At 44.6% G+C, this 25,435-nt stretch overlaps 1 long non-coding RNA gene across 1 annotated transcript; it reads right to left on the minus strand.

The window, feature by feature from the left end:
- Nucleotides 1-209: 209 nt before the first annotated feature.
- Nucleotides 210-24,533, minus strand: LOC143126332 (uncharacterized). Its single transcript, XR_012987462.1, has 3 exons — nucleotides 24,340-24,533; nucleotides 14,917-15,122; nucleotides 210-480 (listed from the first exon to the last, which is right to left on the minus strand). It is a non-coding gene; the product is annotated as an uncharacterized LOC143126332 (long non-coding RNA).
- Nucleotides 24,534-25,435: the final 902 nt, after the last annotated feature.

A 25,435-nucleotide genomic window follows, 5' to 3' on the forward strand; every position in this document is an offset into this window, starting at 1 on the left:
GCACTGCTAGCACTTACTTGAACAAAACACTTGTCCAGCAGAGCAATTTGAGATGCTGAGAACTTCTGTTTGTTGACAGCTTAGATTGATCATGCCCAAAGACATTATATAATTAAACAAAATCAATGACTACAAGGTTCCCTTTCCTAAAAGTGATAATCAGATTCTCTTCTGTCTATGAATGTCTGACACTAACTCAATATTCATTGGACAATTTTTATTTGCCAGTTATACCACTTGTTTTGATATTATACTGCATGCATCTGACATAAAATGTCTCAATCAGTGTCTCACACACAGTGACCAGTCCTATGTTTCTTGTGAATTTATCAAAAGCAGCTGTGTCCATTTAAAAGCAATCACACACAGACATAACCCATTTCCATGTGGTGGCTGAGAGGTCCATCTTCTCACTGAACCGTGCTTCTCCAGTCCTGCTCCAGAAACCCCCGATCTTGGTGAGAGGGTGAGTGGTCAGGCCTGTTGGAGGGAAGTGAAAGAGCAGATGGTCTGTGTGGTAGCCACCAGACAGGGCCTGACTAAGGAGGAATGATGAAACCTTACAGAGCAACACCACCAGTCCAGGACAACTCCCGCCTGGGAATGGAGCGCTGACCTCCTCATGAGACCCCCCCTTCCCTCCATCCCTCCCTCCCTCCACACTGTGGCGGACGCCTCCCCAAGTGACTGAGTACAAAAACACCCAGTGATTTGTCATTGGAATAAATGTGGGTGACACGTCTGAGCCACTGTGCACTCAGGGTAGAAACAGACCCCTACTGTCAGTATCACACGAAACTCTGATTGCATACTTAATCAGCGATCAACCCCCAAAAAGATCAGACGTGCGGGAGACATACAAACAGTGCTAACCACCACCGCCTCCCCTCTCGCTCCTCTCTCCTCACTGATACGTTTGGGTGTAATGGATTTTTAGCAAGCAAAAGTATCAGGGCTGATTTGACGAGTCCCCAGGCTGCTCTTGTATTCCTTTTGAAATCCTGTTCTTTAGTAGTCTTGCTCAAGTAGCCTGGGGCCATGGCCTTCAGAGATCACAATGTTATTAATATAAACATGTCAAACCGCATGCTGAAATTCAAAACAGAGGTGCCAAAGATGTCAAGGTGTCAAACTCCTGAAATATAAATTATGCTTTAGTATTCCTAAGCACTACACAAAATATGGTTTAATGCAAAAAAGAAGAAAAAAAACAGATGTACATGAATGCTTAATATTTCAATGCAAAGTCACCAAGAGCAAGACCCATAAGGACTCCCCAATGTCCCTCGATAAAGTCAGGTTGTCAGATAAACTCGGCACGATGGGATATAATGACCTATTCAAAAATGAGGGAAAAGAATGCCAACTGTTGATGAAATAACTTTTGATATAGTCAGAGAAATGCAGGACAATCAGCAGCAGTTTTAAAAAGCTGCACCTCAGTATGTCTGGCTCCTAGTGTATTTTATGGGTTCACATGTCCATCACATCACAGTGTGTTAAAATAACAAACAAGCAAGTGGATAACATGCAGAGTTCATCTAGTTTTTTGCATCACCTGCATATCCAAAGAATTTTTCAGAATCTTTGTGTACCGTAAACTTACAACAAAATCAGACTGCACCAGAGAGCCTCATCAAGAGCCTTTAAATGCATGCTGTGCCATTTTGTACGGAAATATTATCATTTTGATTGCCTCCCTTATTGCACTATGAAAAATGTCACCAAGGACCTGTTCACTTCTCGGGGCTGTAACTGAAGGTTGGCCACATAATCTCTGACCTGCCAGCCGATTTTGGAAGGGGAAAACACCGCTCAGAAAATGATAGAGCAACAATGTGAGAGATATCTGGCACCGCTACAGTGCTAAATGTTTTCACCGTATGCCACAAGCACTTTCAGGTGCCTGTCACTCCCGATGAGTGTTAACATTTGACATAACGCTATAATACATCTGTGACAAAAGGCCCGAGAAGCGGCCGGCCAGGCAGAATCACCTGATGTGATGTGTCACCTCTTCCGGTTTTCTGAACAGGCATTTGCTTGGGCGTGCTTGCTGCAGGCCCCTGAGCGTCAATGCGCATCTGCCATCGCAACGAGCCATGGAGCACCAGCATGACATCTGAAACTAACCAGATATTCAGCAGTTTACACTTCAAATGTTTTGCAGTCACTGAGCCCTGTGAGAGCAAACTGTCCATCAACAGAGTGGAGGACCTTGAAGCACTTACCTGCCTGCTACAATTAACTGAACACCCAAGCTCTTTCACAATATATAAATAAAATGTGCTGGGGAATGCAGTGTGTTATGAACAGGCTTTTGGTTTTAATTGGCATTGTGAGTTGTGCAGAGAGATTTTATAGCTCTGCAGCATTCCTTTTGGTAAACTGAACCTCTTGCAGAAACATGTAATCTCAGAGATGTATGTAAAATATATTCACAATGTTTAGTATAAAGAAAATGAAGAGGTGCTCTGTATAGAGAAGTCAGAACTAAGAACCTAATGGCTCTATGTATCAGGTTTGAATGGACACACATTTTGATGTACATTGAGATGAGTGTGAAATGAGCTTGGCTCCTGAACTCTTCAGCCAGTTCGTTGTTCTTATCCACTGGCCTGGAATCTGCCAGGAGGAGAGGAGGAGGATGGCAATAGGGCAGACCTAGGTCTTGGGTCCTCTATGTCCCAGTGGTGAGATGAACCCAGCACACACACACACACACACACACACACACACACACACACATACACACACACACACCCTCACACGCACACACTGCCTGCCCTGATTGCCCCGAACCGCTGAACCGCACATTCCCCCGCCACACTTATCTTCACAAATGCTCGGCTGTCAAGGGTCAACATTGGGGTGGGAGAGAGCCTTGAGCCCAAGAGTCCCCCTCTACCCCCCCACCCACCTCCAGCACACAGCCTGCGAGGGCAGCAGAGACCCTTGCAAAGAGAGCCACTGCTGTTTTAGTCATGAGCTGCACAGCCACAATATTCCTTAATGACTCACCATGGCACAGATTCACCAGTGAGCACAGGAGACGTCGGGGTCTGTAATCCCGTTACGATTCTGGCCCCGAGCTCAACAGCAGGCAAGTTCACAGTTCACTGAACCCCCCCTCCGTCCATGTAGATTACTGACAGGCGATATTTTCGAAGTACCAGAGGTCACCCACCAGCAACACACCGACCCCAAACAAATGCTACCACACCGGGCCAGATTAGGTCGCTGCAGTATCGAGGAGCCCTGGAAACACTCTGATCCAGAAGCTGGGAGCGATCCATACCCAGGCATGACTTTAAGGATTCCGATCCTGGGATATCTACAGGGATGCAGGCTGTTGACAGCCCAGCCACGGCTTGGAAATGGGAAAACAGGGCAGATACAGATGCAAACACATCTCCAGCTTACCCCTCCAATCTTGTTATAGCTTAAAAAAGCTGTTAATGTGAAATTTAAAAATGATTCCCCGATGCACGGGTGCACTTCAAAAGTGACATCAAAATACTTTGATACAAAACATATATATTTCAAGTTGGAAATATTTGATATAAGTGCCTTTAGCATTCATGTAAACAACACAGATGTGACCAAAGCTGCATGATACTGGTCTTTGATCTTAGCTCCTAGCCTTTGATCTGGCTCTAAGAGTAAAAAATGTATTTTCCAAGGGGTGTATCAAGCCGCACGGAGGAATGACCCTGGCAGCATTAGGCAAACAGCAGATTAAGCAGCTCTCCTAAACCTGCTGCAAAAAACTGGACAAATTAAGTAAACATACTCACCAATCTGCCACATATAAGAAAAAGCATGCCCAACGATCTTCAAAACATTTCTTAAATTAGTGTACCATTTGTAAATGAACTCATGAAAGACTAGTAGGGAAAAAAATCAATTTATTGCAGCACTAAATTAGCACTGCCTTGGACCCACACCTCAGTTGTAAGCATTTAGTCCTCTGCTACTAGAATAGTCGCAAATAACTTGCACTAATTGACTTTGAAGGCAATTACTCTGATGGAAAAAAATGGGAGAGAGGAATGTTTAAAACCTAGTAGTGCTGGACGAAATGCATATTGATGGCTAGCATCAAAAGGACAGCCTTTGAAGTTATGTGGTGTCAGTGTGTGATCGGACTGCAGATAGGGAGACCCAGATACTAAACAGGTTCTCCTCAAGCAGGATTCTGTGTGGACAAGAAAGGGGAGGGGTGTGTATTCATCCCACTTCAACCTTCACAATGAAGATAAAGCTTAGGAGCCTATCACCCTTAACTCAAGGTTTGAATAACAGGACGCATGATGGTGAACTCTGACTGTGGTTTTGTCACCCAAAAAACCCCACCACTGTCTTCATAGAGGGAAAAGTTCCATGTTGTGACTCTGTGGTTGGCTCGTAAATGCCATCCACTGGCAGGGATTATAATTATGACCAGGAGAGTCACTGGAATGCGGCGTACAGCTGCCATGTAGATGTTCTCTCGCCTGCTGTGGTTTCCACATTGCTCACTCTGGACCCTCCTCAGAGGGCCAACTATGTCAGCTCCACACACAGCGGCTGCTGGGTTCGCGCCGCGCGTGTCGCCATCTGAGGGGCAGTAGCCAAAGGCCTGGCTGATCATCAATGTCTGCCACTCTTGTTCAGTAGCTAAGCTCTGATGTTGCTTGTAATTTCGCTCCTCTTGTGCCTTAAGGGCTATGACAAGCCCATAACCACACTGAGCAAATCCCCTGGCACCGTGTTTGGGAGAGATGTGAATTTGCCGCTCCTCAGGGGCACAAATGTGCGCTGCAGCTTGACAGCCAAACACTATAATTCTCCACCAAGACCCCACAGTGTAAAGGGTCAACACAATATCACCATCACACATTGTGCTACTGTGTAAGCTAAAAAATATTTTTTGTTTCTTTTGTTTAGTTTTTTTTTGTCTTTGTAAGTTTTTGCAGGGTATACAAGAGTTTACATACTCAAAATGTCATTTTGTCAAGATGTAGAAATCCCACAACTCTGGTTCAAACTACTGCCCCACTCAGGGAACCATCCAAATAATGTCAAATGAAAATATGACCTTTGATTCATATAATATAAGACACATAATTGACACCTTATCTAACCCTCAGAAAAAAAGATGTAAAAAATAATGTAATTTTATTGCCAATCAAGCACTTGTTCAGTACCGGAGGAGATTAAGGATGAGTAAATATTAGAGGCTCACATTTCACAGCCGTGTGTTCACTGGTTCATCCTATTGATTTTTCCCCTTTTGAAAAATACATTTTAAAAAGGCTCGAAGCCATCTGACACCATGATCCGGCTAGACATCCATGGGCAGCACAGTGCCCTGAGGGTGTTGTGGCCCTGGAGAGAACATGGGGGCAAAGGTGCTTTTTCACAAGACAATGTCCTGCAGGTTCCCCTCTCCACCATCCATATGAATCTCTGACCTCGGAGTCTACATGAAAGGCGCCACCACAGTTAGCAGCGGTCAGGATCTTTGGGGGCAAAATGCAATCTCTACACAGCCCTTACATACACCATTCAGTCGCACCATTCCACCCTCTTTCTGTGCCTCCAGAGTTAAAGTCTACTGACCTTCAACTGTATTTACTCCCAAAGAGAAATGAAAAAAATTATAGACGTTACCATCAGCTCAGGTTCATGTGCTATTAGAGTGGTTACCGCCTCAGCAACCTATTGTGAACCGACCCCTTCCAAAGGCCCTTCCCCCCAGTATTAATGAGAGCACCGCATGGTACACTTGTCTTTGTTACCATCAGCCATCAAGATGTTACTTTACAGAAACAAGAACAAGGCACATGCTCACAGTGTAATTAAGAAACAGTGTATACAACGTGCATATTAAAATGACAAACAGTGAAAACAATATGGCTAGAGGGAAGGAGAAAGATTTGATGTACTCATTTCATGTCAGTGCTTAAGGGAATTAACAATAGCCGCTGTGTCATTATTGAAAGTGAGAAAACTTCAAAAATAGTCTGTTTTTTTTCTGGAGCAACTTTACATCACAATTATAAAACTCTGGAGTTTACAAAACCTCCCATCTTAATATGAATATATTAGTTAAGCAAGGATGCATTGATTTCTTCCCAACAGGTGGTGAATTAATATATTTGACTGACCTTACATAAAGGACCGAACAGCTTGAAATTCTGTCCAAAGTCATTAGGATGTCTTGTGCATGATTGTGCCACGGCTGCCTATTGATGTCTTCATGGATGGTTTGGTGTATGGCTATGACAAAGAGATTGATTGATACTTGGTTGTGCCCTGGACTGGTGAAACTGTGCTATTGCTATTTAACTATGTAACAGTTATTTTATTCATAGCAAAGACATTTTGGCCTTTAGGATGTTTTGCTGCATAGATACATTTTGATAGGTAACTCTCTGTTTGGAAAACAAACAAAGAAGCCCTTGCAGTTTGGGGGCACAACGCAGCAAAGAAAACACATGTGGTCCACCTCCTACCATTTCTGAACTGTTTCTTTTAGTGCTAGAAAAACAGCACTCAGTGTTGGTGCACGGCATCATTCAGCAGGCATCCCCGACCCATAAGTCACATTTATGTCTGACCTATGGGAGGCCAAGACTGATGGCTTCAGGAACCGGGACTTCCTCAGTGCCCAGTGGGGCCGTGGATGCCGGAAGCGTGGTGTGTGGCGGTGTGAGGGAGGCGCTATAGGCAGGACATATGTGACATGTGCATTCCCTCTGAGTTCCATCCCCTCAGGGAATCGAAGGGGGGAAAGTCAAGAGGGAGGGACACCAGTGAGACCCTTGTAATTTATGGGCACACAGGCCAAAAGTGACTCCCCAAGCTGGGTCCCAGAGGCCTTTGTGCTAGACCTCCATGTGTCACATGAGAATAAAAAAGAGCTTTGATGGGAGCCTGACATGTTTTTCACAGATAAAACAAGGTCCAAGATAAACATACTGCATGTAAACTTCTTCAACCTTTAACTTATCTAATATACCTTATACCACAGTTTAAATATCAGAGATCCACTGTTGCTTTTTTAACAAAGAAGTCAAAGCTCACGGAGCTCATGACAACTCACAGGTTCCTCAGACAGAAGGTCTGTTTTCTTCCTGTCTACTTCTTTAACCAGATTGCACCCATTCCCCCAATTTGTCTGTCTAGTTAGCCGCCGCCTCTCCGCTCTGTTGTTATGGGTAGTGCTCTCGTTGAGGAGGAGTGGGTGAGTGCGCCATGCATGTGCTCAGTGTCATCTGACTTTTCGGGCTGGCTCGCTGATCTCCTCTGATGTACAGTACGTGACATGCCGGTGAGAGCCATCCTCTAATCAGAGCGATGAGGCGCGGGGGGGGGAGCTGGGTGGGGGAGCGAGCGCAAGCCCTGCCAGCGAGGGGGCCAAGGGGAAGTCAACAAAGAGGCAGCTGTGTGCGCGCCACTCAGGTGGAATGAAGGGATTGGTGCGGAGGGTGGAAGCCGAGCAGAAGGTTAGCCGAGCAAAAAAGCCGGAGATGTTTGCATGCCTCCGCGGCCTCCAAAGCCCCCAATTACCGCCGCGGTCCTGCCGGCTGCGGGCGGCTTGCGTTCGGTGGCTGGGCCAGTGGTGGCATTCCTCTCATCTGGGGGGATTAGCTTTGCTCCTCTACCTGTCACTCCGCTGTCACTCTGAGCCTCTGATGACCCCTCACCAGCAGCAAACTCTGGAGGCTTCACCATCACCCACACATGTCTAAAGGCCTCTTCACAGCCTGAATTTACTTGTAATGAACTTCCATTTTGTTCCACACCTTACACAGCTTTTGTTCTCATAACAGTAAAGATGTGTTGTTTGAATGGTCCATTGTGAACTCTAAGCGTAAAGGATTTAATAAGTCTTTTATCATTTCTCTTCTAGGAAGTTCATTTAATCACTTCAATGACATTTCTCTGTGCCTGGGGTGAGGAGGGCCCTACGTGGCTTTTAATTACAACTGTCTGGCTCATTGGATGGATTACAGGAACAGGTTAGGTGGAAGTGCTTGTTCCTTGAAAGTGTGCTTTCTTATGTGTGTGTGTGTGTGTGTGTGTGTGTGTGTGTGTGTGTGTGTGTGTGTGTGTGTGTGTGTGTGTGTGTGTGTGTGTGTGTGTGTGTGTGTGTGTGTGTGTGTGTGCGTGTGTGTGTGATTGTGTGTGTGTGTGTGTGTGTGTGTGTGTGTGTGTGTGTGTGTGTGTGTTATAAGTGTATGTCAGCAAACCACAACTGCAGCAAAGTCCGCAATCTCCTCAAGGACTACACGAGCACTCCCCTCTGCATGAGGACATGGTGGAGTTGGGGGAAAAGTAATAACTCTGGAGAGTGGGGAGAGTGAACACTGCTGTGGCGGAAGAGAGCGCTGCCTGAGGGGGAAGAAATCACCGCACAGGGAGCAAAGGCAGGAACTACAGATAGAAATTACAGTGTCTATGGCTGAGCAATCAATACTGTCACTGAGGAATGGCACTGGTGCAAGACCTAACAGCACCTCTGCTATTGGGCACGTTCTCTGTGTGTTGACAACAAAAGAGGACGGGAGGCAAGAAGACACAGGCGAGAAGACAGAGAAAGTGCACGAAATCAAGAGAGTGCAAAGTGTCCCAAGCCACAACAAAGACCAGTAATTACATGCTCCGACATGAAGAGTGCTACCCCAGGGCAATGAATAGTAACTCCTGTGATGAATAGACGTGTAGCCTATATGTATTTTTTTATTTGGTCTGGAAAAACACACAGATAATATTTAGGTATGAAATGACAGCCGTTTTGCAATATAGTTGTTTTGTTTACTGAAGAATTCCACAGTAATTCCACAGGTATTTGTAACAGAAAAATATTTTTTTTGCAATAGTCTTATATAATAAAATAAAGTTTTCTGTGATTATTGTTGATCAAAATGAACCCACTTTCATTTAAATGTTATTTAAATAGCATATAGATGCTGAAGAACAAAATAGATTTTTCCTTATTTGTTTGGTCCCTTCTGTACAAAGGGCTCCATAAGGTGTGATAAGCAGTTTAGGTTTTCTAAAGGTAGATTTAAAATTAAACCAAAGATCTCTCAGAATCTAATGATGATTATATGATTAAAATTAATGATAATGTTGACATCTTATCAATCACGAAACGGGTAGCTCTGGATATCTGTCTGTGACCATTAGGCCTAGCCATTGATCCGACAGGTTTTTCTCTTCCATGTTCAGTAAATCCAATAAGTGTCGGTTCACTAACTTCTTGCTTACTCAATGAATGGAATCGGGCCAAAGTGAACTTGACCTGGTTACAATAATCTCTCCTCTTAACTCCAAGTCTGCTTGATTTTGTAAAAGAGTATGCATAACTTCTGTCTGCAATTTTCACATCTAAACATTTCAGAGTACAACCTTTCCTCTTTCAATGTAAAAATAATTTAAACAGCTAAACTTACAGTATATGTGGGGTGATTTCTATACTAGCCTACCAATAGATATTCAGAGGTGTGAGCTAATTACCCACATCCTTGCTATGACCCCTGTCGCATTCTGCGCTCATCTGATAGGCCTAATGAGGCCAACAGGTGTACCAAGGAAGTTGTGACAAATCGGCACTGCTCCATGCCATTCTAAAGAAGTGACATTAGGCGACTACAACCATGGAGCGCGTTCGAGCAGTTTGAACATAAATTCGAGATTGGTGTTATTTTTGGCAGTAGTGTAATTGCATGAGACAGGCTACCACATTGTAAAAGTGGTGCAAAGGGCCTAAGTGTCATGGAAAGGTGCAGAACGCTGACAAACGTAGGCTATTGGTACCAAGATCATCAAGTCACTAACATGGCGTCGGTAAGACTTGTTCACATCAATATGAGTAACATTTGCAATTAAATTGGTGAAAGTTGTATTTGAAATATATTCAATAAGGAAAATGCATAATAATGCCCTGATTTTCTACTTTTAATGTTTGCCTTAAAACTGCAACGTCAAGAAATCGCGTAATATATTAAAAATTGCAATGCAGTAGGCTACAACCATGCGCATGCCTTGGCGTAGATTGTCACTTTCATTGGGCAGCATTTTCGGACAAGTGGATCCATCAGTTTGCAGAACTCGGGAGTGCTGGAGTATGCTGTAGGCCTATTGATGGTAAGATATGTCATGTGTCACATACCATCATGCAAATGTACACTTTTTAGGTGTTTCATGAGTAGAACTAGAACTAGAATTACATGAGTAGGCCTACAACTAAAACTAGGTTTAAAGTTGCCGCTGCATGGCCTTATTCATTATAACATTATGTTCCGCTGTGGATAACAAGTCGTGTCGTCGTCAAATTTGTAGGCTAATTGTAGACAAAGTGAAATGTCTGCCTCGTAGAACTAGGCTAAGCGCTAAACGTTAACGTTACCTCAGGATGAAGAATAAAGCTATTTCTCCTGTGAATATGAGCGCGTGAAGACTGAACATCCCTTAGGCCTAACCCCAAATTTGCCCCTGGGGGACGGCCAGTTTTCTCTTGACTCCAATTGAAGAAGTTCAAGTGGACATTTTAAAAGTTCCCTATATTGTGCCTAATTGTTTTACTGAAACAATTTTACTGAAATGTGCCCTTGGATTGTTTGAATCATCATTGTATCACAGTAATATACTAAAAGAGAGCAGGTGAGGTTGAGCCAGTGGGTAAGTTTAATCATCACCTGTATCTTGGAAACCATGCAAAAGTTTCTCATGTCAGCTTAATTCTATTTTCATCTGGCCATGGAAGCAAAAAACATTTGGATGGATTAATAAACATAGTTATCATATAAAAATGTAAAAAATCTCTCTTATAGGTCTATCACTCTTGATGACTGGCAGTGCGTAAGAATTACATATCGGGATGTTCCTCAAAAAAACAAATTTTTTGTTAAGACTTCCATTTCTTTTTCTGAAGCAGTCCATCTTTAGGTGCCATATTTATTGAACACCATTTAAAATCAACATAATGGGTGATTGATTGATTATTAATAATTGTATTATTATTTTACTCATATTAATTACACAATTACACTTTAAAATTAGATTATTTTGTGAACTTACTTGACAGGGTAACTTGAAAGTAGTCGTTCATCTTAAATAGTAAAATATAATGTTATTTTAATGGTTCTCTTGGATATGCCGTAATATTGCATTTACGTATAGACGATCAGGTAACGTGACTTAATGTTACCTAGAACTTGGTGGATACTCTACAATTAGTTGTGAATGCTTTAGTTTACTTAGCTCAGTTTAGAACCTCTATTTCTATGAGCCAAGGGGTCCTTGGCCTGAAAAAGGTTGAGACTGCTTGAGGTTGAGACCTCTAGGTTAGGGGTGTAACGGTACGCAAAAATCACGATTCGGTTTGTTTTTGGTACGGCAAGCCTGTACGTACTGGTAGCCTATCATTCACTGTAAATATTCATGATGCTCAAGACATAAGCAGGAATAGTTTTTGAAAATGCATTAATTAATTAAACTGACATATGGACCACCACTTCATATGTTTTTGTGGGGACATGAATTTGAAACAGTCCACAAGCAAAAAAGCCTACTGTTGATTACTATTTAAGAGTGCATTTGGTATATTCGGTACATCTGTATTGAACGGTCCTGTACCTAAACGGTTCAGTAGGTATATGTACCTTCAGTAGGAATATATGTACATTTACGTTAGTGAACCACCTCCCTTAGATAATGTAGTTTTAGTAGTTCATTCATGTTTATTACACTCAATTGTCAACAAGACATTTCAAATGAGTATCCTTTAGGAGGATAGACTTATAACATTAATGTGCCTTTCAACCAACATTAAAGTACCGCAAAGTGATTTGATTACTTGTGTGTTTTCTTTCCTTCCACAGCTAAATGTGTCCAACACCATTTATTGTGCAGAAGAGTTCAGGTATACAGTAGATGGTGTAAACTTGGATGAACTCTGGATAAACCTGGATCGTATGGCTTGATGTTAGATCTTTTTTTCATACACATACAGTATCAAGTTTACAGAGTGCTTTTCCTTTGTACTTTTTGAAAATTTAGTCAATAAAAAATGGCATTATCTAGGCTATATAGTCTCCTGTGTATAACATATGCTTTTATGTTGAAGCTTTTAATAAAACAAATGTCATTTTGATAAGTATTAGTGTATTAGTGATTGTTTATATTAATGATTATAATTTTGTTTGACGGTTAATGTAGGCTAATTATAAAGTTAATACACTGTTACCTACTTGACAGTTAAGGAGGCTTCTTTTTCAAAATGTGCAATTTATAGCAATCTTAAACACTACCACTTTCTTTTCTGGCATAGATTGATAGATAGATTGATTGATTGATTTAATTGATTGAAATTAATTTATAGTTTGTTGTCATTGTCCAAACAAAAATATGTGTCTCTATCTTAACTTGTTGAAAAGTCATTATTATTAATCGAAATAGGAAGTCTACCAGCTATCCAAATTCAGCTACTGCATTCAGTATTTATGCAAAAATGTGTGTCTGTGCTCATTCTATTATGGGGCTTTGTGCACATGTGTGCAGATTCTATTACATGTGTTTTGTGTCTGTGTTTGTTTTGTGTTTGATTTGAAACCCTCATTATGTTCCAGAGATAATTAACACATGGCTGTCTAATTATACTCAAGCCATATGACATTGGTGCATGATTGTCCTCCTTTTGTAACTTGCCACCAATTCATGCACACGGTGGAAAAACACATGTCTTCACAGGAGGTAGGGTGAATATTTTAGCATCAACAAAGGCATTAGCAGTGTCAGGGTAGTTGATGCTGTTGGGGTTTTAGAGTGCACATCTGGCAGAAGCTGTGGGCGTAGCTAGTGGCAGCTCCCTTTCCCCGTACCAGTCTCTACAAGGGAGCTGTCGCCCAGCTGATTTATGCTTTCCTAATGTCACGGGATAGCAATGTGGAAACTGTGGCATAAACACCCAAATGCCTCCAAAGTTCTGTGAATATGATTCAGAGTCTAGGGAGGAGTGTTCCGAACCTCACTCCACCACTCCGTCCTCAGCCCTCCCCATGGGCCAGTGAGATAGCCCAAATCTGCCTGTGCCTTGCTGTTACAGACACAAAGAGGTGATCATTACCAAGGGGGCTGGTGTTATCTCAAAGTGACATACTGCTTGCATTTTTGAGCCAAATTTTTCCCTTTTTTGTAGAAAGCAGGGCAGCTTCAGGTAATTGTCCTTGACTGAAACCACCAACCCATCCCTCTTATCAGTTGTTATTTTACAAGTGCATTTGAAGCTTGACTCCAACCCTTTCCAGAGAAAGCTGGGTAATGGGAGGCTGATAAATGGGCACTGGCCTTCAAGAAAGGCTCAGAAATACAAAAACTCTGGGAACTCTTGTGAATGGAAAAAAAATGTATATTGTGTTAAGAATCCCACCAGGCACAGTGAGGGTGACTCTATACTCCTACAGAGCATTCCTCATTTTCCAACATTTCAGAGAAACGTTTTAGGTGCTGTTTTTATTTTTTTATTTTTTGCAGAAATGTCATTCCACTATAGATAATATTATGACAAATTAACACGAAAATCATTTGGCTAACGACTTTCGCTTGCTCCGAGCAGGCCCATGCTTGTGTATTCTGTTTTGGAGGCAAACCACAGGCAGTGGAGTCCTCCAAGGAGCCCCAGCACCAGGGCAGAGTAGGCAGCTCTCTGAGGCTCTGAAACATTAATGCTGAAGCTGGATTACCAATGCCATTGCAGGCATTGCGCTTGAGTATATTGATTTTCTTTCTCCGCATCCAAAAAAAAAGGCGGTGGGGGTAGCAAGGAGGCAGGTCTCTTATGAGATTTCCAACTTCTCTTTTACTTTGAGTCTTCTCCTTGTCCATGTCTGTTGGTCAATTCCACTGTCGTGGATTTCCTCTGAGATTTCTGAGGGCTTTACTTAACTGACAATGACCTGGGGTGCTTTGGTAAACCTATTCACTTCAAATAGTCACTTAAACATTCAGAGGAGCCCATCACATGTTTTGCAACAACAAGCCGTATATTTCTTGTCTTTACTTGTTGCAGGGCAGCGCACACAAACTGAAGTCATGGTTTCAGGGTCAGCCATATCTGGCCAGTTGTCAAGTAAACAACAGCAGAATGCCTCAATGAATGCACGTCAAATATGAGCATTAAATGCAGTAGGGAAAATATTCAGTGCCTCATTGTGGTGTGTTAAATAACATTCACCACTGTTGCCTTCTCATGAATATACACACTGCGTAGGAGGGCACAAGTGGCTTAGCGAGGGATCGGCTCATAGCACAATCCAGAGAGCACTACAGCTCAGATACAGCTGCTTCACCACATCCACTGAGCTGAGCCTCAGCAATGCATCACGCTAAAGCATCTTCACTGAGAATTAATGACGTTGGGGAAACAGCACAAACCTGCGCAACAATACATTGCCTAAGGGCTCTACAGGAGCTAAGTGTTGTGGACAAAAGGCACAGCCTCATTTCTGAGGGACTACCTAATTACAGTCATCATGTGTTCATAGGTGACAAAGTCTAGACGAGGTAAAGGGGGGAGGAAGTCATCCGTTAAGGCTGAATATGATTGTTGACCTCAAGTGGTGGTTTTCTAATCAGTGAGACTGATGGAAGAGAGAAATGGCTTTTTTTTGTGGGTAGCCACATTAGGAGGGACTCTGACAAGTCAGAGGAGCTGTTTTCTGAACTAGCCTGGAGTGCTATTTGTCACACTCTTCTCACAGGTTCACTAGTGACTTAAAAAGGGAGTGGTAGGGAGGAGACAACTTGGAATTTGCTTAAACAAGTAATGGGTTAAATGGAATACTTATGTTGCCCCAACAAGCAAATGTAGAGTTTATGGGAAAGAAAAGCCGAGTTTGGAGGAGTTTGGCTGGAAATACCAACCTTAGTTGTGTTGTGTTGTGTTCTGCTGTGCAGAGCTGGGAAGGAGGGAGTGAGAGAGGGAGGGAGGAAGAGAGGGAGGAGGCTGAAGAGTATTGATGATGTGTTGGCAGCGGTGTGAGGGCCTGCCTGGCTCTCCTCATCAGCGCCGTGAACTGTGGGCGTCCACCGAGCCCCTCCGCTCCCACTCATGTCAGGTAGCGTGAAACCTGATCAAGAGATAAAACTGCCATTACACTTCGGCCAGCCAGCCCTGGCCGTTTGCTGCATTATATATAATTTAAGACCATATTTTTTACCCCAAGCACAAATACATCAGCTTGCTGGGATCATTTGAGAACTTAAATTGCATTGTACGTTTTTAAAGCAGCCTTTTTGATTGAAGTAACCTCAGGACCTGCATATTAATGAGAGTTGTTCCTTACACCATTAATGACATTTAATCATTGGTCTCTGTACAGAGGTTTTTATTTATTCTCTCTTTATAAAATGAGGTGAAATATGAGAAACTCATAACAGCGGAGAATTTTATCTGGCGTTCTTGGCTGCAAACCAGTTGCTCCTGAGACGGAGGGGAGGACAGAGCCTGAGAACTTGGCTGTTCTTCGCTGGCATGTTCCAGGAGTGTGGGGGTCGACATAAGCCTATCTGCGCAACTCGGCATTCTTTTTCAGTTTGATAGAATTTGAGGGCTTTGGCACTCCTCACCGTGCCTCCGTGCCAGTTGAGTGTGGTGCTATTCAAATCGCCGTCCTAAGAGTCTGGAGGACTCCAATTATTTGTATTAGGTAGAGTTAAGAATAGTAGGTTTATTTTATGAAAACGTGCCCTGAAGTTGTGTACAGCTTATGCTGAGAGCTACTTGAAAGACATAATCCTTTTAATTCAGTGAAATTATGTGTGTTGCCACACACAACACAAAAATGTACTAACAGTTCTGTGCAGCTATAGGATATGCTCAGTGTAAGATTGTAAGAAAACATTTTGAGCTGAGCTCTGAATTGATAGGTGGGGATTCTGCCTTCTTCCGCACAGATGGTTAAACTCTAGTCACGAAGCAACCATTTATGGGCGGCGGGGACGTGAGACAGAAAGCCACATTAGGTGCCTGCCTTGAAACGCTGATTGATGTAACTTTGGCTTTTGCAGCCCTTTGGCATAGGTGGAACAGGTGTGACTCTGCCACAGAGTGGAGCTCAGACAAGCTCCATCACAGCACAATGAGGTCATTGTGTAACATCAACATTCTTGCTAAAGGCTTCAGCTTTTTTACAGGCTGCGTTGCTAAAGGTAGCCATCTGGGAGCCAGGGGATCCAGGTGAGGAGGATTTGAGCAAGATTTGCCATATAAAAAAGGCTGTGTGCAAACCAGCTGTGTGGCGAGACTCACACCCCCTAGCCAAAGACTATGAGGTCTGGTAATGTGTTGGCAAACTTGAATTTCTCTACCCCCCACCCCACGGTGTTTAAAAATAGTTACAGGGTATTCATGCCCTTGAGTTTGTTGTTTTCGCCTTAGTCAGTGTTGTAATGACAAATGAAAACCTGAAAATCATAACTCAAGGAGGTATTTTTTTCCCTACGTATGAGAAAGCACGCTTACTGTCTACGTGTACAGACCTCGCAGATCAGCACTGAGTTTTAGGAGCCTTTGTCGTTGTTTTGATCCAGCTTGAGCCTGTTTTACCTTTTTCTCTCTTTTTCTGTTTTTCTTTTTTTGCCTGTAACAGTGAGACACGTATCTCTTTTCCTTCTGTCGTCTTTTTGCCCAGGAGACCACTGGAGAATTGGGACTGGCGAGTGTCGAAAAGTGACAGAGACGTGTATTTTTGTTAGCACAGGGTTGGGTGTCTGGACGAGGTCCCTTAGCTGTTTTATAGTTTAACCAGCCTTGACTTGCTCTGTGGTGACATGCATCTGCTGACTCGGAGGATCAGTGCGTTAAGCTCGGGGCTGACTGGTGGGCCATGCTTGAAAGACTTTTGGCATGTGCTGGTGCCTGCATTTTTCACCCTTGACTGAAAGCATATGCCGCGCACAATCGAGACAGTGTTAGCGTGTGGGTCCCAGGCAGCTTCCTACACATCTGGCAGCGCTTGGCCCCCCTTCCAGGTGAATCATCTCCCCCGGGAGGGTGGCTCGCAGTGCTGTGGCATCTGCAGAGTGGCAGGAAGTGTCTGAATCTGTCGGAGAGTGATTTCTATCTCCACATGCTTTTCCAATTTCATCAGACCTCCCCCTCCCCCTATGCTGCCCTTCTTGAAACGTCTCCACCCCCACTCCTGCCCCCCATGCATCCCCTGTACCCCCAACCCCATCACACCCCACCTTCCTGCACTTGGCTCCCGGTTATATGATGAAGCCAGCCACAGATGAAGGAACGGATGGCTGATTTGAGAGGGGGGGGAAGAAGGAGAGAAAGAAAATTATGTGTGACCCTTAAACGGGTGTGTCACGGCCAAGATGGGTAATTATGTCCTGTAGCCTGATCTGAAACAGCAACCGCACAGGCTGTGCACCTTGTATCACGCTGATTATTTCTGACACAAACAGATGTACATGGTGTTGTCAGTCGCCGTGTGGGAGTACCATGTTGAGATTTTTAATGGAAATGCATATCCTCATATTACAACAAAAGAAATAGAAAAAATAATCAAATTTAATTTGGTTTGACTTCAAGACTTACTATTTTTGGACATTATTGTTCTTGATCAGTAACCAAACTTTGAATGTTATTCACATTTTTACAAAGGGTTTGATCACTAGGCAGTGACATTATGTGTAATAAGAATTGAATTATCATTAGCTTTTGTGACCTGTAAACAAGTTGTCAGTTTTATCGTTAGCACAGGCAGATTCCAGGAGTGTGGCACTGTGCCTCTTCAGCAAGGAATTCTGTTTGGGTTTCAGATTTCACTTCAGAGGCTGGTGGGGTGGGGGGGCGGGGGGGTGCATCCCAGTGGTCGGAGCTCATTAGGTGTCAGAAGATGTGATGCGTGAGTGTCACCCTTGTATTTGTTGAAATATTGAACAGCTTTAGCGCCGCTGTGGTGCCGACAGTGGTGTGCTGCAGCGGGCGCTTAGCGAATCATCTGGAAGCCTAATGAAGGCAGAACTTTGATTAGCCACGAGTGTCAGATGGGCCGGCACTCTCTCTCTCTCTCTCTCTCTCTCTCTATCTCTCTCTCTCTTGCCTGCAGGTCTGTGATTGGCAGCAGGCGATGTTTGTGCGCCGCTGCCGAGCAGGTTCGCATCCCCATTCGACCCCCACCCACCCCCTGCCCCATCACCCTGGGGGGTGGGGAACGCTGGCAGAGTGGGGGGCCTCCTGCCTGTGACCCGCTTTCTTGCTCCTCCGAGGGAGAGCGTTAGTGTCAATCTGGAACCTCGTCTGGCAGACAGGGACCTGCTGGTCATGGTCAAAACAATAACACCTTGCTGATAATTGCCATCCACCAGCGACCTCGCTACATCTAAGCCCAGTCTCTTATGAAGGGGAAAACTGATTTTTGTGAAATATTCCTTTCTATTTATTCTAAAGCTACTTCTGTGCCCTCCTCTGTCTACAAAGGTTGCCGATGCATGCAATTGGGAATGTGTTTGGACACATACATTTCAAATTCAATTTGGATGTGGGCAGAAAGTGGCCTTTCCCTTGTTAAAGAAATGTGACCACTGAGACTTGCGCCGATGTGTTTGCCTGCAAACAGACCATAATGTCATAGCCAAAGGTGCCATTCAGACTATCACCAAGCTGCCTGTCAGTCCTGCAAGCCCAAACAGAGACCTATCGCCCCAGGCCACAGCGTGCCTCTCCACTCCCACCACTGCAAGCTGGGGACCTGATCAGGAGATAGTGCTCTCAACACATTCTTCACAGAGCAGATCTCAAACGACAGGGAGTGACAGTTGCTAGTGATCAATGGAACACCAGGCGAGCTGAAGTTCCATTTTCACGTGTCTGTGTGTTTGTGGCTCCTTGTTAGAAAATATGACTGGTCCTGTGGAGGTTGGGTTGCGTGTGGAGAGAGATGGGCCGGTCGTTCGTCTGATTTCATGGTTAATTGAAGCCTGGTGGGCTTTTTCTCAGGTCAGGTGTGGGGAGGAGGAGTCTGTGGCGAAGAGACGCAAACAGACAGCAGGAGCCAAAGTCAGAGCTCCACCAAGCATGCACTCGCCTCCCCCCACTCCGTCTTAATGAGACCTAAACAATATGGAGGCACGCACACACTGGAAAACAATCTTCTGTTCCTCTCACTGTCATATATATCCACAGTTATTCCCCATAGAGAGGTCCTGTTCACACTGCACCCAGCGCAAACACCAGGCAGCACAGGGTCAGGGTATGAGACGCCAGTACCAGCTGGAAAAAGAAATAGAACTCCTAACCTCGGTCAACAACCCAGAGCTCATCCACCAGTGGTCAATCTGAACCTGTTGGTGCCAAAGAGCAGACGTGCAAGATGTTATCCAGCACTGGGGCCAAAATATTTTGTTTTACTCTTCACTTTTCTTGATCATAGATTTCATTTGAAAATCAGTCTAATTACTGGCTTCAACATGGTGTGGCACCGTAACATAGAGGATGTCTCCTGAGTCGAGATGGCAGTCTCCCAAAGTGACACCCAAAGGCACGACGTGAAAAATGTATGAAAGGTGCCGTGTAAGAATTAAATTATTCTCTTTGTGCTTGGCAGGGACATGCTGGCCTTGCTGGGCTCGTTGTGCGTGTGGTTTGATTCAGTTTTCAACAAAAGATCACATGACTGTCAGAGGGTCTGAGCATGATGGATGTGCATGCATAGCTGGCTTCAAACGGACCCCGGAGTGTGGGGGCCTCGGTGCCGGCTACTCCGCGCGCCTCAGCTCGGGGTGGGAGATGGGAATCTGCTCTCCCGCGCCCACTCTGGCTCACTCTGGCTCTGAGAATGAACACGACTGCAGATGTCCCTCTGTGAGTCATTAGCCCCGGTGGCTGGGGGAGAGTTCGCTGGAAAAATGTGTCTAGGTGGAAGGGGAGTGCAAACAGGCAGACGGAGGTCCAGGGGTCAGATGCAGGCTGCAGTGTAGGGGTCTCCAGCCCTGCCCTCCCCTCCATGCCGTTGACTCACCATGTACAACCTATCGCACCACAGGTCAAACCCGGTTATTCATGTGTGCGGTTTTACCCCATGTGACTTGATTTCCGTGAGCCTCTATCTGAGCCATGCACCGTGTCGAGACGGCCAGACTTCCAGGTCACTCAGGGTGGGAATTCTGACTCTGCTTTCCTTAGTCTTCCATATGTTTGTTGTTGAGGTGTTGATTTGAGATAAGATCTGCAACCTACTGTAAAGTGACACCTTCGTCCACCCCCATGGAGGGAGGCAAAGGTGGATAAAGACGGGCATGTTTTCACTTAATTTGTGCGCTCCGTGCTGTTTCACAACTTTGCAAGTGTATGGTTTTAAAGGTCATTTGGGCTTTGCATATGAGGGCTCTTCCCTTAGATTTAGCCGCTGCCTTGCATCCACCCATTTTGTGCTGGAAGTGACAAGCTCTGAGATTGTTTCCACCTGCAGAATCCACTTTCGTTCCAGTTGGTTCTTATCTCCACCGGTGAGTCTGTGTGCATAGTCTGCATTCCATTCAAATGAAATATTGTCATTACATGCTCTTGATGTGTAACCTGCTTCCTACTGGAAAGGTTTTTTTTTTGGAGAGCATGATATGTTACACTGCTTACATTGACACCTCTCACTGCAAACACTTCCCATTCTCACTCCTTGCCTCTAATTTATTTTCATCGTTTATACTTTCTCTATCTGCCCAGATGAGTCCCCCCCCCCGATTCATGACTGTCAGCCAACATTAAGACCTCCCAGTGAATTGCAGATGTGCACATAAGGATAGTATCACTCCGATCCAAGCCCAGTGGTTGGGAGCTGTTGAGTGATGTCGGCTGAGTCAGTAGTCAGCCTGTGTCTGAGTGAAAGGCCACCGGGTAGCTGTGGCCCCCGGGGGCCTCTGGGGCCTGTTGGCCAGGAGAGGGCGGTCCCGGTCACTGCAGTGGCAGGTTAACGGTGGGCGGGCCTGTGGCCAAGGGCCATCGGTGTCAGCCGCTGGTAACGATCCCCCGCCCCCATCTGAATGCTAAGCGTTGTCCCCCGTTGAAAGATTCCAGAAACTTCACTAGCGCTCAGGGCTCCTGGGTCACTCGTTTGTCATCATGACCCCTGACCTGTGCAGGCCAGCGTGCCGGGAGGAATGTCGGAGATGTTTACCTTGGGTGAGACTGATGGTGTCCAGGTGGCTTTTTTCCTCAGTAGTCTCTCACTCTCCAGCCAGGGGTTTTCAGGCTCAACCTTTAAACCTGCCAGCCACAAATACTGCCATAAACCCAACCCAGCTCCTTTGTACTCCCAAACACAATCATCACACTCACGTGTCTTAAAGAGAGATTGTCACCAGTGATCATTTAATCTACAATGGCAAAAAAAAATTAAAACTTGAATCTAAGTTGCATGGAATAACTCCTTTTAGCTGGTGATGTCTGTGATCCCATCACATAGTGACACAGGAGTTGGAATGTGTCCAGCATTTATATTCATATTGATCAGCCCTCTCAGGCTTCTTCTCCACAGCTGTGTGGATGCACTCCTCTGTTAACTGACCCTGTGGCTGTGCAGCCCCTGAGCTTAACTGCGGGGCAAAGAGTGGCGTCCATAATGGACAAACCAAAACAGTGTCATCTATCACTCGATCATTGGGTCTCCCAGGATGGCTTTTTGAAGTGCTCTCTCCGGCTGGAACTTCTGGAAAGTTTTTCCGTGGCCACCTCCCCCACCCTGGCCCCCACTAAAGAGGCCATTAAACACCGTTGTAATGCAAACAGTAATTCTAAAGAGACCAAACAGGTGTCAGATACTAAGGGATGGTGCCTCTAATGTAGCCATTACATGAAGCGAGGGCAGATTATCATAAAAGCATCGCTCGCCTAATGTGGACACGTCTGATCAATACCAGACAGGCGGAATGGAGTGCCCAGGAAGAGGGGGTGGGGGGGTGGGGAGTGCTTGTATTAATCTTTCTCCATTCTCCAGTGACCTGATCATCACACTGTCCTCACCAGACAGAAATACAAGCAGACCAACACACTTAGAAGGTTCAGACGATGGTAGCAACACTTTCCATATGACAAACACTGTAGTTGGCAAGAGTAACCACACATCAAGTATTAGCTTGACTTGGGACCAGAGGCTGTTGGGCTGAATAGTGCCACTGAAAGTGACTCATTTCCTGTCTTTTATTCAACATTATCTCCTGTGCTACTCAGCTGAATTGCAAAATCAATACTAATCCACTGCTGGAGTTTGAAGTGTTAATCTTTAGCGCGCTTCTGTTGCTCAGCAGAGGCTTGCTGTCACCTGGCATGGCCTTTATGTCCAGTGCCATATCAGAGGGACATCACTCTTCCAGGAGGATCCTGCTAATCATCCTAATTTAATCCAGTATTCCAGACATAATTTGCACACATCAAATGCAGGAAGCCTCTCCTCCTGTGTCTCCAGAGTATGAGATCAAGTGAGACGCCGTCCATTTCTGCTGCCACCTTTTGTGCTGCACATTAGAATCCGCAGAACGCCCTCAGCGTACACATTATTGTATTTGGTGCGTTTCAAAAGCGCGGTCTCTCTGGGAATGTTTTGACCCATAGGTCCGCGTGGCACCTCTCCGCTCAGTTGATATTTTTAGAGCCCGGACTGTGAAATTAGCCTCCCTTTTTACTTGTGTGTGGAGTGCACTCAGAGGACGTCCATGCTTTTACTCACTCGGTTTTAGATTAAACTGGTGGTCATTAAAGCGCCATGAGCCCTCTCATCAGAGCTGGAGCGTGCGAGGAAGCCGTATTAATACGCCTCGTGTCGGAGGAGTGCACTCGAACGAAAATACCATATTCATTTCCAACACACCATGTGAAATTATCACTTTATCGCACCAACCACTCGTGTTTTATGTCAACTTTTCAACGTGCAGCATATCAGTGGCTGAAAGTGTAACCAAGCCTGATGACACTGGTCAAAGATAATCAATGACATGAATGTTGTGCCAATATATTTAATAGACCTCATTTTGATTGTATGTTGACTTCTCTCTATCAACAACTGATTCTCAGGAATTTATGTCTCATGAATCATTTGGGATTCTTGCTCTTTTATGATACGATCTCAAAAGACTGTGTGCACTTGCTTCAGCTGAAAAATTAACCAACGTTTTGGACAAATTCCAGTCATTTTGAGGAGCGGTCAGTGCTTGGTACCACCGCTGACGTTGGCCCCTCAGGATAGGCAGTAACAGCTTCTCCCCTTGGCCTTTTTATTGTCAGTTAAAAGTGAAGGCAGACACATGGATGTCTTTACAATGTGCAGAGTGGCTTGAACGCCAGCCGGCCTTGTCTGGGCAGGTTTGCTGTGTGCGCGTCCAATGACATGTCTCTGCATTTCTAGCACAAACCCAGACAGAGTTGTCTCTGCCATAATCCACGGCAGAAATGGTGCAATTGTGAAGCAGGGTGACATCGCAATGGTACTTGTAAAGTTGTTTGTATAGCCATCAGTGTAGGTCCCTAACATTAACCTTGTTCGTGTTTGTGCAATATGTGTATCAGATGTTTTATTTCATGTGACGCGGAAGCAGCCACAACATCTGAACTTCTGGATTTGTATTTCTGAAACTGTGCTTTGCCTTTTAAAAATTGATTTAGTGGTGACAGACAGGATCCTAAACAAACCAGACATGCTATTCTCCCAAATGCGATCATCTGATGAATAGTAATTCTTTTTTTCTTCCCAGACTCTCGTCATCTTCTGAAGTACATAGACACTGAGTACAGATGTGAACATGGCTTTTTCCCCGAGTGGGCACATAACAAACATTCAAATAGCCACCTAGACCTGTTGGGATAAACATGCACTGATGCATTACGCCTCGCTGTGAACACTGCCCTGGAGGGAGGGACCCGGGCTTGGAGTAATTCTGTTTAAAAACAGCAATTTTACATCCAGGAGACTCTTAATCCCAGCAATTTCTTGGGATTGATTTTGTATGCATCCCTTGGGTGTGGAATAAATAAAGTGTTTCTGGCATCTTTGCTTGACAGGACAACCACTTCAATCTTCTGCTACATGCTCGGCTGAAAAGCATCCCGAGTGTAACCTCATAAAAATTTTCTTCTGACAAAATAAAAGCTTTGATCTTCAGTAAGTGATGCAGTTTTAATTGAATATTTCAAGGTTTATTAGTTACACATTAATAGGTATCGCCTGGTCTGAGCCTGTTGATAAAACTTGAAAAGAAATGAAGATTCTGGGCCATTAGATTCCCTAACTGCCTCATGGTGGTGTTCCTCTCTCAATTACAGAACCCCTGCAGTTAGTCAAAACATACCTGTTAAAACCTGCATTGTAATTTGTGGATTAAATGCCGCGCCTAATGGGTTGGAGCCGTGGTAGGGAGGTCTCCTCTCCTCTCCTCTCCTCTCCTCGCTCCTCTCCTTCGGGCTGATTCACCCTGACCATCTCTCTCCCTCCGTAGTGGCCGTCCTCCTTTTCTCAGGCTTCTTGCGAAGGATGTTTTTACAGCTTCTTATATGAGGTTGAAGGAATGGTCTGACCCCTATTACGTTATCATGACAATCAGAAAATCAGTTTTAGGCACAGAGCCCACTGGAGTATTTTTTTCAAAAATACTTGGAAATGTGTAGTTTGGTTCAAGTAGAGAGGAAAATTGGATGATGGGTCATAATACATTTTCTTGACAGTCATAAACTAAACATTAATCTTGATAGTGAATTTTGTTTTTGATAGTAAATAATATTTGTGTCCTGTACTTAATCACAGTAAACTTATTTTCTTTTTTTCCTTATATTCCATCTCAGTCCTCACACCTCTGCTACTTGCTAAATGTGTATTTTGTGCATGGTGTGATTTTGGAAAATGAGCCCTTGACGCACTGGAAGTTTAATGTGATTTAAATAGGCACGTCCCTGTGTGATTGCTGATAGTGACACACTTAATAAAATCAAATCACAGGTAACTTACCTGCACTTACATGTTTCTGGATACTGGGTCCAGACGGTGGTGAGTTCCCGTCAGCACAAGGTACAACTTGTTATCGGGACTGTTCACAGAGCGGTGTTGAGAACACACACGCACATACACACACACATCCGTAGTCAGAGCTCAACTCTAGGGTGAGCTCTGTGCAGGGCTGCATTGATTTAATGCATTACTCAAGCTGCCTTGGAGAGCAAGGCTGAAGGAGAGAGAGGGAGAGAGAGAGAGAGAGGGGGAGAGAGGGAGCAGAGAGGTAGAGTCTCTCCTGACTGCATTAGGAGAGCCTGGAGCCTTTGTGATTCCTTTTGATCAAATCTCTGTGAAAGATGAGTGTCATGCCCTCTTCCAGCCAGCTGTGAGGGGACTGCCCTGTGACTCGACGGGGGAGGGTGTGTGTGTGTGTGTGTGTGTGTGTGTGTGTGTGTGTT

This window comes from Alosa pseudoharengus, unplaced genomic scaffold, assembly GCF_046254945.1.
Source record: "Alosa pseudoharengus isolate Yale_2024_CS ecotype anadromous, Long Island Sound unplaced genomic scaffold, YU_APseudo_1.1 YU_APseudo_1.1_scf_16, whole genome shotgun sequence".
Taxonomy (NCBI): domain Eukaryota; kingdom Metazoa; phylum Chordata; class Actinopteri; order Clupeiformes; family Clupeidae; genus Alosa; species Alosa pseudoharengus.